Below are 11,903 nucleotides of genomic sequence, written 5' to 3'. Positions count from 1 at the left end.
CCTCCTGCCTGTCCGCCCGCCCGCGGGTCGGCCCTGGCGCTGGGCTGGCGGCAGGTACGCCGGGCGGCTGGGCGCGTACGCTGGACCTGAGGACTCCAGGGAGCCCTGGGGTGATCTCCGTACTCCGAGGGAGGGAAGCGTTTCTGCTCGGGAGGCGACCGACACACACGTCCACACACCTCTTTTCTTATTTCCTCCCGACTTCTTCCTGGCCTGTGTCTCCTGAGGCTGAGCTTCCTAGGGTCAAGGAGTCTCAACTAGTGGCCATAGCTTGTGCAGCCCCCCGAGGGCCAGAACACCAAGCAGCAGGTCCCTGGAGGCAAAGCCAGGTAACACCTTCACCACCTCCAAGACAGCCAACCACTAGCACAAGAGCCAAGTTCTTATTTCTCCCCTTTGCATCTCCCTTACCCCAACTGCAGGTGACACTGCCTGGCCAAGCTGTGATTAGAGAGCCTCTTCTCTTCCCTCCGAGCCCGGACTCCTTCCCCAAGTCTGATGCTTCCAACGTGTTCTAGGTCCCTTTTCAATGGGACCCCAACCGAATAAGGGCCAGCCTGCTTTGATTAATATGCCCGGAGACTGGTCTTGATGCTAAAACTAGAAGTACCTTTGCAATAACTAACAACCTGCCCATGTCCCACCCCTTCCCCTCAGTCCTCACAGCGAGGGACATCACCAGGCCAGGCCTGGTAGCTGAGGGGGCAGGAGTTTTTCAGGGGGTGGGGGTACAGCCTCCTGCTCTGGCCATATGGGCACCAGGTCATTTCCCAGCTCGGGCAACGAGGCTCTTCGTATCCCAGTGAGCACTCCTGGCTTGATGGAGGGGCTAGAGGGGCTGCAAGAGGAGGAGTTTAGATAAGCCAGATGAGAAGGGGAGACTAGCAGAGGCTGCAGGGCGAGAAAACGCACTCCATTGGTTCTTCCCTCCAACAGACAGCTACTGAAACCATCCAATGCACAGGAGTGCCAGATGCTGGGGATCGAGCAGTGAGTGTGGCTGGCATGATCCCTGCCTTCACAGGTTTGGGTCTGGGATCATGCCCTCCCTCTGCTACTTTCCAGTGTGTAAGCCAATGCCTCTCTGAGAAAGATCTCGGTCTCCCCACGTGTGACTTCCTCTGTGGCTGAGATATGTACTCAGAAAGTATAGACGACTCCATCCTCCGTGCCCCTGGCCTTGGGAGGTGTGATGCTCTCTCGGATTTGATCGTGAATCTTTGCCAAGGCCACTCATGTCTGAGTCTCTCAGGCTGGCTGGGGGCCAGATTCCCAGCAGCTGGATCAGGGGAGGGCTGGCACTTTCCCTCTCAGGATAAAGAAAAGACCCGAGTGGCAGGGAAGGCAGGAAGCAGGCAAGTTTGGGAACGTGCTCTGCCTTTCTCTGAAATGTACTTCTAAGTCTGTGGTCACGCTGGGAAGCTAGTTCACCATCCCTCCCAGGCACTGAGTGGAGAAAGCAGAATTCTGTTCTCAACTTTGGACACAAAGTCCCTGAGTCAACCCTGCTGTCCCTGTTACATAATCAAAGCAAGTGCTTTGATTCCCTGTGTGTGTTTTAAACCAGAGGATCCTATGTAATCAAGATCAGAAATAGTTCTGTTTAATGAAGTGAGCAGGCCCTGTGTTTCCATACGCTGCCTCTGCTTCCCAAAGAGCAGCAGGAATGTAGTTGCTGCGAACCAGATGTACAGACTGTCCCTTAGAGATCGTGCTAACATCTGAAGTGAGCTATTGTGACTACCGGGCATAAAATAAGAGTTGAATGCGAAGTCACCTTGCAATGAAAAGGTGAAATGTGAATGACGACATTCTTACACAAGCCTCTGGGACAACGCCATGGGTACCGCACAGCTTGACACCTCTGTGAATTGCTCTGCCCTGTGCCGCCTCGCAGGGAGTTCTTGGCTTTAGAACACACCCTACCTGGACAAAACGGGCTTGATTCCACACCTAGAAGTTCAGAGTTTGCCTGATACCTGTTTTGGAGTTTGCAAAAGTACTGATGTTCAGTAGCCAACGAGGATGTTTGGACAAGACTTTTTTTTTTGAGATGAAGGTTTTTTGTTGTTTTTTAAAATGTCATTCAATTCAATGTGTTGGGAGGAAAGCGAAACTAAAAGGAAACAAGGTTCAGGTTAGTGATCCTCTCAATCGTGTGTAGAAGTGGTTCAACCAGAGATGCACATGTGGACAGGCTCCCAATATACTTTTACCATGTCAAAAGTTGAAAGGGCCCCCCAAAATATGACTTTCAAAGTCACCAGTTTCAAGGACTTGTTTCACCATTTCTGTTCCTACCCAACCATGACCATCTGAGACAAAACCACTGCCAACCGACCTGTGCCTCCCACAGTCACTTTGGGCCAGCCTGAGAGGACACAAGAGGAGGCAGGGCAGCTCCATCCAAGTCAGCCACAAGCTACCCCTTCACCAGCTGTGAGCCAGGGTACCACTAGGGGGACACACCGGACTGGCCAGTTTGTACTAATGCCTGTTGGAAGCCAGACTGGGAAGTGGGTGGGGAAGCCAGGATAGGGTCTCCCTTGTCTAGCCTACTTGAATTTTTTGCTCTCTCTCCAAACGATGTCTTTGTAAATCTTCTAACGTGACCCTGTGGAAACCCTGGAGAAGCAGAGGGGAGCACTGGAATGGGGGAGGGGAGGCTGTGGGAGGAGGACGAGAAATTGGTGCCTCTTCTGGCTCTGCCATGTCTAGGTGGGTGGACGTGAATAAGCCACACCTTTCTGGGGCTTTGTTAACTCATTTGTCAACTGGGACTTGGGGAGTAGGCGGCATGGGGGAGCTAGCCAAATGCAAGGGTCTCAAAGGTCATTTTCAATTCTGAACCTCTATATTTTGCCAGTACTGACAGACAGAAGGGTCTAACTGACAGACAGAAGGGTCTACTCTGAGCCGGAAAAAAGAGCTACGCTGCTCAAGAAGGGTGCCCCTAGTCTGATGTCTGTGTTGCGTTCTTAGTGGATGACTCACTTCAACCTCCAGGAATTGAAGTTTAAATCAGGGAATGGAGGCAGCAAGGTCCAAATGCTAGACCTAAAGTCACCTTCAGAAAGCATTGCTCTTCCCGTTGTCCGAGAAGGGAACCGAGGCAGCCTGGAGATAGGTAAGGTCTTCCTTCAGCACAGAACTCAGATTTGGGAACGTCTTCAAGGTGACGAGGAAATGGTGCAGAGGAAGCATTTTAATTAAGCAGTTGAAATGAATGAGAGAACACTATGGTGGAGAGGGAGTGGGGGATGGTAAAGGTGGAGGCAGGTGAACAATAAAACCTTTTCCCATGGTATTGTTTCAGAGACAAAGGTCCCATCCAACTTCCCGGGGCTTGATTGATGGCACTAGAGGCCAGAGAAAGGCGCTGAGACCTGCAGGAAATGAAGCTCTCTTGCTCTAAGAATGGGATGTGCACACGGGCGCATCAGGGATGAGAAGACTAGACATCTGATCCACAAAGAACCACATCCTACTGAGGATGTGCAAGGGGAGTACAGGGGGCAGAAAGAGAGAGAGGCTGCTAACTTCCTTTATTCAAGAAAAGAACAAATGCCGACATTGTTTTTGTCCTAACCTTTTCTTCCATAGCTAAATTTCGTGGGAAGAAAAACTGAGGCCATTCAAAAGCGGAGTACTGACCATTCCTGTCCTGGTGGAATGTCTGTTCCTGTCACTATTCATGCCATCCAAATAAACACAGTACCATGTATGTCTGTGGGGTCTTCTTAAGAACGATGAAGAGCATGATGCGAGGTCAGGATCAATGGGTTGCACTGGGCTTCCTTTATAGATGTGAGCAGCCACCCTCCCCTCCCCTCTCCCTCCTCCACCAAAGCTTTGGGAGTCACCCTCTCAGCCCTTCTATGTCATTCCCATGATGACAAAGCCAGCTCGTTTCTAGTTCAGAGCAAGGAGCCTTGCATGTGGTACCCAGTGACCAGAAGAGAATGGCCCAGGTGCCTAAGCATTGGTCTGACTCTGCCCCAGGAGCCCTGGCTTCCCGTGGAGGCTGTTTGGAGAACTGCTCAGTACAGTGAAGCGGGGTGGGGGGATGGTGGTGGGTGCTCTCCTCTGATGGGTGGACTTTGACCAGCAGTTGATGGGGCTTCGGTGAGAACAAGCAGATACATTCTCCCTTCCTTTGTAGATGATCTGTTCTCAGAGGCAGTATATGCCTGTGTTTTCTCTGGAGATACCCCTGGGGACCAAGCACACATCTTGGGTCTACTCGCTCTCTTTCTTTGTCTCTGTTCTATTTCCAGTTTGTGTGTCACCCCTGCTTCCCAGAATTGTGCTCCTCTTAAAAAAATGTGTTAGAAATAAACGTTGTGCCACAGGTTAGGGCTTGTAGAAAATCTAGGCTACAAGGAGTGACTAGGTAAAAGTAGTGATTGTTCCCAAGAGGACAGACCTGAAGTTCTCTCTGAAGAAATACTGAGGGCAGAGTTGTGAATCATGAAAGGACAACCCATGAGAAGATCTCATAGAATATTCAGGCAGAAGACTAACACACATTTGAAATAAAGGGGATGTAGGACCTGGCTTGATATGATTTAGGCCAGCCAGAAGACCAAGGTGGCTAAGCAGGAGGACCTGGGTGGAGAGTTGTGGAAGGTGGGGGAGCAGGCATGGTCCCTAGGCTGTGGTGAGGACTTTAGATCTGGTTTTAACAGAAGGCATTGGAAGATTCTGAGCAGAAAATGGCATGACCTTCCAGGCGTGGTTTCTGTGATGGAGAATAGATGGGGACAAGGTAGTATTAATACTAGCATATTAATTTGACTCTTGTCAAATAAAAGACAAATAGTCTTAGAGGTCATGGTAGCCACTGCTCCGGCTACTATCCCAAAGCTATTTGTCTCTGCTCTGCCTGTAAAATGACCATTCTGTCAGGTGTCCCACCTTCAGTATGGGCGAAGAAAACCATGAAGCGCCCATTCTCCTCATTAGGAACAGGTGTAGGGATCAGCAGCCGGACCAGATGAAAGGAGATGAAAGGAGAAGATTCAGGAATAGATGGCGCCTCTCCTCACCCTTCACATTGTCATTAGAACAAGGAACACCCAGCTCCAGGCTGTAACCCGGAGAGAAGCTAACAAAAGCCGTGGAAGGCGGCAGCGCTTGGTGAGGGAGAGCATCTCAATCCTTGACCACGCCGTGGGGCTGCTGAGATAACCGACCCCCGTGTTCTCCAGATTGCTGTCCTTCTCAGTACTTAAGTCAACCGAGTGGGTCTTTTCCTGTTCACTCAAAGCAGAAAACATCCCAAATGAGAAAGGAGACAAAATGCAAATAAAAACCAGATGCATTCTTTGACTGGCTCAAGACCCACACGATGGATGCATGAAGATATACAAATAGACAAGTTTATATCAAGAAATGTGGTTCACATTGTTGCAGAAGCAGTGAAGCCCAGTTTGGTTCAAGTTCGTGTGTCAGGCTTACATGGGAAGATGGGAAGCCAAGAAGCCAAAACATGAATCTTTATGTGGGATGACCACAGACCGGTGGAGGCAGAGGCACACTGGTGGATCAGCTGTCATAGCAGACCACTGATAGCTCCCCAGACCGGCAGGCCTTGCGTCAGGCAGTGGATTAGTCCAATGAACCAGAGGCAGATGCCACAGATGCAGGATCCACACCAGCAAAGTGAGTGTGTGTGTGTGTGTGTGTGTGTGTGTGTGTGAGAGAGAGAGAGAGAGAGAAAGTTCTCTTCACAGTGTCTCTTTTAAGGTATCCTCAGGCTGTGAACTAAGAGGTTGCACTCCATCCATATCTTCTCACGGGTGCATCCAAGTCGACACAAAATCTATCACAGGTGCTGTGACGTCAGTTCCAACCTATAGCAACCCCACGGAGAAGAAAACACTGCCCAGTCCTGTGCATCCTCACCATGGTTGCTGTGTCTGAGCCCATGTTTGCGGCCACTGTCAAGTCACCTCATCAGGGTCTTCCTCTATGTTGTTGCCCATCTACATGATCAAGCATCATGTCTTTTGCCAGGGACTGCCCTCTCCTGGCAAACATGGCCAAAGCACAGGAGACAAAGTCTCACCATCCTCGCTTCTAAGGAGCTGTACTTCTTCCAAGACAGATGTGTTTGTTCTTCTGGTACACACAAGGGTATTTTCAATATTCTTTGCCAGAATAATTCTGGCATATAATTCAAACGCATCAATCCTTTGCCGGTCCTCCTTATTCCATGTCTAACTCTCACACGTCTATGAGGCAAATGAACACATCCTGGCACCGAAGTCATCAAAGGGACCTCCTTGCTCTTCAACACGTTGAAGAGGTTTGATGCAGCAGATTTGCCCAATGCAATAGCTACTGTGATTTCCTAACCGCGACTTCCCTGAATTTCCATTGTGGCTCCAAGGAGGTTGGAATCCTTGACAACCTCAATCTTTTCTCTATTTATCCAGATGTTATCTGATAGCGCTATCAACGCTGCTATCCTCTCCACTTCTTGTGCCTGAGCACCTAGGCCACTCCGAGGTAGAGGCCGCCTAATTCCAATCCAGCTCACAGATGTATATTCGTATTCTGATGTGGAGTAAATTCAGTCAACCAGGACCCTCCATTTGCTCTCCGCTCTCCACAAAAGCAGCGGACACATAGCAAGTGGCACATGGAGGATGCACGTACACACACACACACACACACACACACACACACACACACACATACCAGCACTGCCCAGCCATACAGGACTGGAAAACACCTTCTATAATCTGCCTCAGGAATTTCAAAATTAGTTTTACTCTTCTGGTGTGGTTTGTAAGCAAGGAATGATATGAAGTTTTAAACAACTGTGCCATATCAAATGCCATCTTCAAAAGTGTACCTTAATGCAAATGCAATGATCCCAGTCTTTATACTACCTGGTCATTACAGATAAATTTCCATTTTGTACATCTAATCACACATGCACCATGCTTACTTATTTTTGTTAAATCATAGCATAGAAAGGATCATTTTCTTTTTAAAAAGACTAAAAATGATATCTAATATCTGGTTTGGGAATGGAAAGTATTCAACAGTGCTTGGGGATTCAACTCCATGAGACAGCATCACAAACTGTTTTCTAAGAGCCAGTGTGTTAAATTTTGAGTTTGATGCTAAAATCACTCCACTGTTTTCTTTTTATAAAATTCGATGTGTTGTTTGTAAGTGACAGGAGGGGAAAGCTGTCTGGTCGCTCTTTGCAAGCACTCTGAAAATAACACATTGTGGGTGTGGACGGGACCTTTTTTCTCAATAAATGAAAGACCAAATTGGATATAATTGTCACTATTTTCTCTTCCTCAACACTGTTTTTGAAGTACCAAAGACATCTTGATGTTCTATATAAGGGCATTTTATCAGACGAATGCAATTTACAGATCTGGTGAAGGTAATTTTGAAGCAGAATTGTAGACATTTTTTGCTCTTAATTATCTTGTATTTCATCATCAGGTTCCTTCTGTTTCTAGTTTTTAAACACAGTCTATTATGGGCAAAAATCAAACATATCACTGGGAATAAAAACAGTTTTAAAGGGTAGCAGTCTCAGCCATCCCAGTAGTCAGTGCTGTTCAGCCAAGAGATAAATTGAGTGGTGGAGACATGAGCGTCCTTATTTGACCTCCACCTACCCACTGTGCATGCTCACTTGTTACACATGGGCAGACTTGCAGTCTAGGAATACATCAATGGGGAGAATGAAATACTTCACTTAGTGTGTGTGTGTGTGTGTGTGTATGTGTGTGTGTGTGTGTGTGTGTGTGTATGTGTGTGTGTGTGTGTAAAACCTTTTGTTTTATTTGCAATAAGGCGCTTGGGAGGCATGAGAGGGTTGCCAACTGGAAGGTTGGTGATTCGAACTCACCATGATGAGTCTGCAGAAGAAAGATCAGGCAAGTCACTTCCATGAAGATGACTCATATAACCCGGGAGAGCAGTTCTGTTCGACCACACACGGGACTGCCGTGACTTGGGGGCTGGTGCGACAGAAGCTAACCACACATTTTAAAGTAACTGTAGTGTCGTAAGAAATAATACGGGGAGATCTTGTTGTTGTTGTTGTTAAGGGCCATCGAGTTGGTTCTGACTCATAGACACCCTATGTACAAGAGAAGGAAACGCGGTCGGGCCCCGGGCCATCCTCACCATGGAACTTCAGTTAGAGCCCACCGTTTCAGCCACTGGCTCAATCCACCTTGCTGAGAAGTCCTTCCTGTTTACCCCGCACCTCTGCTTTCCCAAGCAGGCTGTCCTGCTCCAGGGCTGGTCTCCCCTGACAGCGTGCTCACAGTCCATAAAATGAAGACTCACCACTTTGCCTCTGCCGAGAGCTCCTGTGTGCCATGCCCTCTGACCAGTTGTGCCATGCCCTCTGACCAGTTGTGCCATGCCCTCTGACCAGTTCCCCCTGCATGGTAGCATAGGCCATATCACAATCAAATGATGACACTGATACAGTAAAGACTCAGCGCGTTCCCATCACCACAGGATGCTCTCCTGGCCCCTGGGTACCATACTCACCCAGCCCTAACCTCCTACCCTCCCCTCACTTCTATAACGCTTCTCAAGAATGTTAGACACACGGCTCCTACTATGACCCTTGAGGACTGGCCTTTTAACCACAACACAATGACTTTAAGAAGTTTCTGCATCTCTCAATAATCCGTCCTTTCGTTCAGCTGACTCACATTCCGAGGTGGGAAACTGTCAGTTGGCTGAGCTACCCGTGTCGTGCGGTCTGCTAACCAGAAGGTGGGCAGGTTGGACTGCCTAGCCATTTGGCAGGAGAGCAGCAAAGCAGTCTGCTTCAGTCAAGACTTACGGCCTTGGAAACCCTACGAGAAGTTCGACTGGATCCTGCACGGTCTCAGGGTCTGTATTGACTGGATAGCAGTGGGTGAGGGGTACCCGCAGTGTCAGGGTGACCCAGCTTCCCTGCATCTTTGCCTGCTTTGCATGGTCTCGCTGATTTTGAAAACATGGTGGACATTCTGACAGGTCACAGTGATAGCTCATTGGGATGTCATTTGTATTTCCTTCATGGCTCATCAGATTGAGCACCTTTTTGTGTGCTTATTTGTCACCTTTGTGTCCCATCAGTGAAACGCCTCCTCATGCTTTCTACCCATTTTCCTGAGACTGTTTATTTTTCACGTGTTGAGCATTCCCAGTTTACAAATATGTCCTTTCAGTTTGCCTAGCCATCCTTTTAACAGGATCTTTTTCAGAGAAAAAAAAAATCTTTCGAAGCAATCCACTTGACCAGTTTTCCCCTTTTCCATGCTTTTGATATCAAGTTTAAGGGCAAGATTCCACACATTTTCTCCTGTTTGTTCTAAAATGCTCTACTTTTGTGTTTTATAATTAGGTTTGTTATCCCTTTGACTTGATTATTATATAAGTCTGAGACTTGAGTAGAAGTTTATTTATGTTTGCTTGTTGTCTATGGATGTCCAGTTGCACCAGAACCATTGTGGAAAGGCTATCTTCCATCCACTGCATTGCTTTTGCACCCATGTCATGCTGAGTTTATCCGCAAGCATTTCAAGGGGCTCTAGAAAGCCAAAGCCACCTGGAAAAAGCAGAATAAAGAGGCAGAACTGCTTCCCAATTTCAGAGCTTACTATAAAATTACAGTGGTCAAAACAGTACAGGGCTGGCAGAAGAACTGAATGTACAATCATGGAATAGCACCGAGAACTTAGTAATAAACCTATACACCTATGATCACCTGATCTTTGAGAAGGGTGCCCAGGCTATCCAATTTGAGTTAGAAAAGTCTCAGCAAAAGATGAATTTGGAAGCAACAAAACCCACAAGGAAGAAGCACACCAGCCTACCCCTACACGAATGCTGAAGACAAAGCGGGTACATAAGCAAATGCGGTGAAGAAAGCGGATGGTGCCAAGCTGTCAAATTATATAGAATCTGGGGTCCCACAGGCTGGAAGATAAACGAGGGGCCATCTAAGTGAGAGACAACAAAGCCCACATGGAAGAAACACACCAGCCTGTAAGATGACAAGGCAGCGAAGGGGTCAGGTATCAGACATCAAAGACCAAAACAAAAAAAAACACATAACATTGTGAATGAGGGGGAGTGCAGAGTGGGGACCCAGGGCCCATCGGGGGAAATTGGACATCCCCTTGCAGAAGGGCTGCGATGAGGAGATGAACCAATCAGAGTGCAGGTAACAACGATGAAATATACAATTTTCCTCTAGTTCTTAAATGCTTCCTCCACCCAACTACCATGATCCCAATTCTACCTTACATATCCGGCTGGACCGGAGGATGTACACTGGCAGTGATAGGAACTGGAAATACAGTGAACCTAGGACAGATGAATCCCTCAGGACCAGAGGAGAGAGTGGTGATAGCAGGAGGGTGGAGGGAAGGGGAGGGAGAAAGGGGGAGCAGATGACAAGGTCTACATATAACCTCCCCCCCTGGGGGACGGACAGCGGAGAAGTGGGTGAGGGAGACGTAGGATGGTATAAGATATGCTAAAATAATAATAATTTTTAAATTATCAAGGCCTCAGGGGGAGGGGAAGCGGGGAGGGAGGGGGTAAAATGAGGAGCTGACACCAAGGGATGAAGTGGAAAGCGGGTGTTGTGAGAATGATGAAGTCAACATATGTACTAATGTGCTGGACACAAATGATGTATGTATGGATTGTGAAGAGTTGTATGGATTAGTAAAAATAACGATGAATTTGGACTCCCACCTCATACTATGTATATAAAAATTAATTCAGAAATAGATTCACAGGCTGAAAAATAAGTGCTGACGCTATAAAATTCTTAAGAAGAAAATCGTCATGCCCTGAACATTAGCAATGGACGTGTAGCCATAACATCAAAAGCATGGGCGACATCCATAAACCAAACTGGATCAGAATGAAAAAGATCACAGACCATTATCCAAAACTGAAAAGGCAGCACACAGAACGGGAGAGAATGTTTACAAATCCCATATCTGATAAGGGTCTATAATACAGCGTATAGAGAGAGCGCTTAATAATAAAAATGTTTGGAAGTACAAGTCAATTCTTAAAAGTGCAAAGAACTCTAACTGACGTTTCTCCATAGACGATAGACCAATGATCCACAAGCTCACGAGAAGACGCTGAATGCCATTCACTCACTAAATGCCCTGCCATCACATCGATGGTGGCTCAGAGACCCTATAGGACAAGGTAGAACTGCCCCTGGGCTTTTCTGAGACTGCAACTATGAGGGTAGGGAGCCCTCCCACCCTTTCTTTCCACCAAGCAGCTGGTGGTTTTGAACTGCTGACCTTGCAGTTAGCAGCCCAAGGGGTAAGCAGTTCATCCCCAGAGCTTCAATACCATTAGAGAAATGCAAATCAGAACCACAATGAGATACCACTTTACACTCAATCAAAAAACTCACTACCATCAAGGCAATGATGACATAGTGTCCCCTGCGTGCTTCCCAGACTTACCTGTGTGCAGGAGAAGCAGCCTCTCCTGCAGAGCTGCTGGGGGCTTCCAACCGCCAACCATCCGGACCACACTCAACCCGGAGCGACACTACCAGGGCTCCTCCGCATACTCTCTAGGGTACCTGGATTAAAAAGAAGATGGCACACATCGGTGAGGATGTCGGGGAAAGGGAGTGATTGCGCATTGCTGGTTGGAGTGAAAAAGTATTCTGTTACTATGAAAACATGTGATGGTGCCTCAAAAAGTTAAGCACAGAAAATCCACACAACTAAGCTATAGCTAGACACCTAGGTATACACTTGCAATAATTGAAAATAGGTGTTCAAATACGTGCTGGTCTATATGTATACAGATACTTGTATACTTGTTTGTGGCATTACTAGTCCCAATAACTAAAGGTGGAAACAACTACA

Source organism: Echinops telfairi, unplaced genomic scaffold (assembly GCF_000313985.2).
Source record: "Echinops telfairi isolate 266 unplaced genomic scaffold, ASM31398v2 ScPeMD7_7469;HRSCAF=8507_1, whole genome shotgun sequence".
NCBI classification, from domain to species: domain Eukaryota; kingdom Metazoa; phylum Chordata; class Mammalia; order Afrosoricida; family Tenrecidae; genus Echinops; species Echinops telfairi.
Note: the sequence above shows the minus strand (reverse complement) of the source record.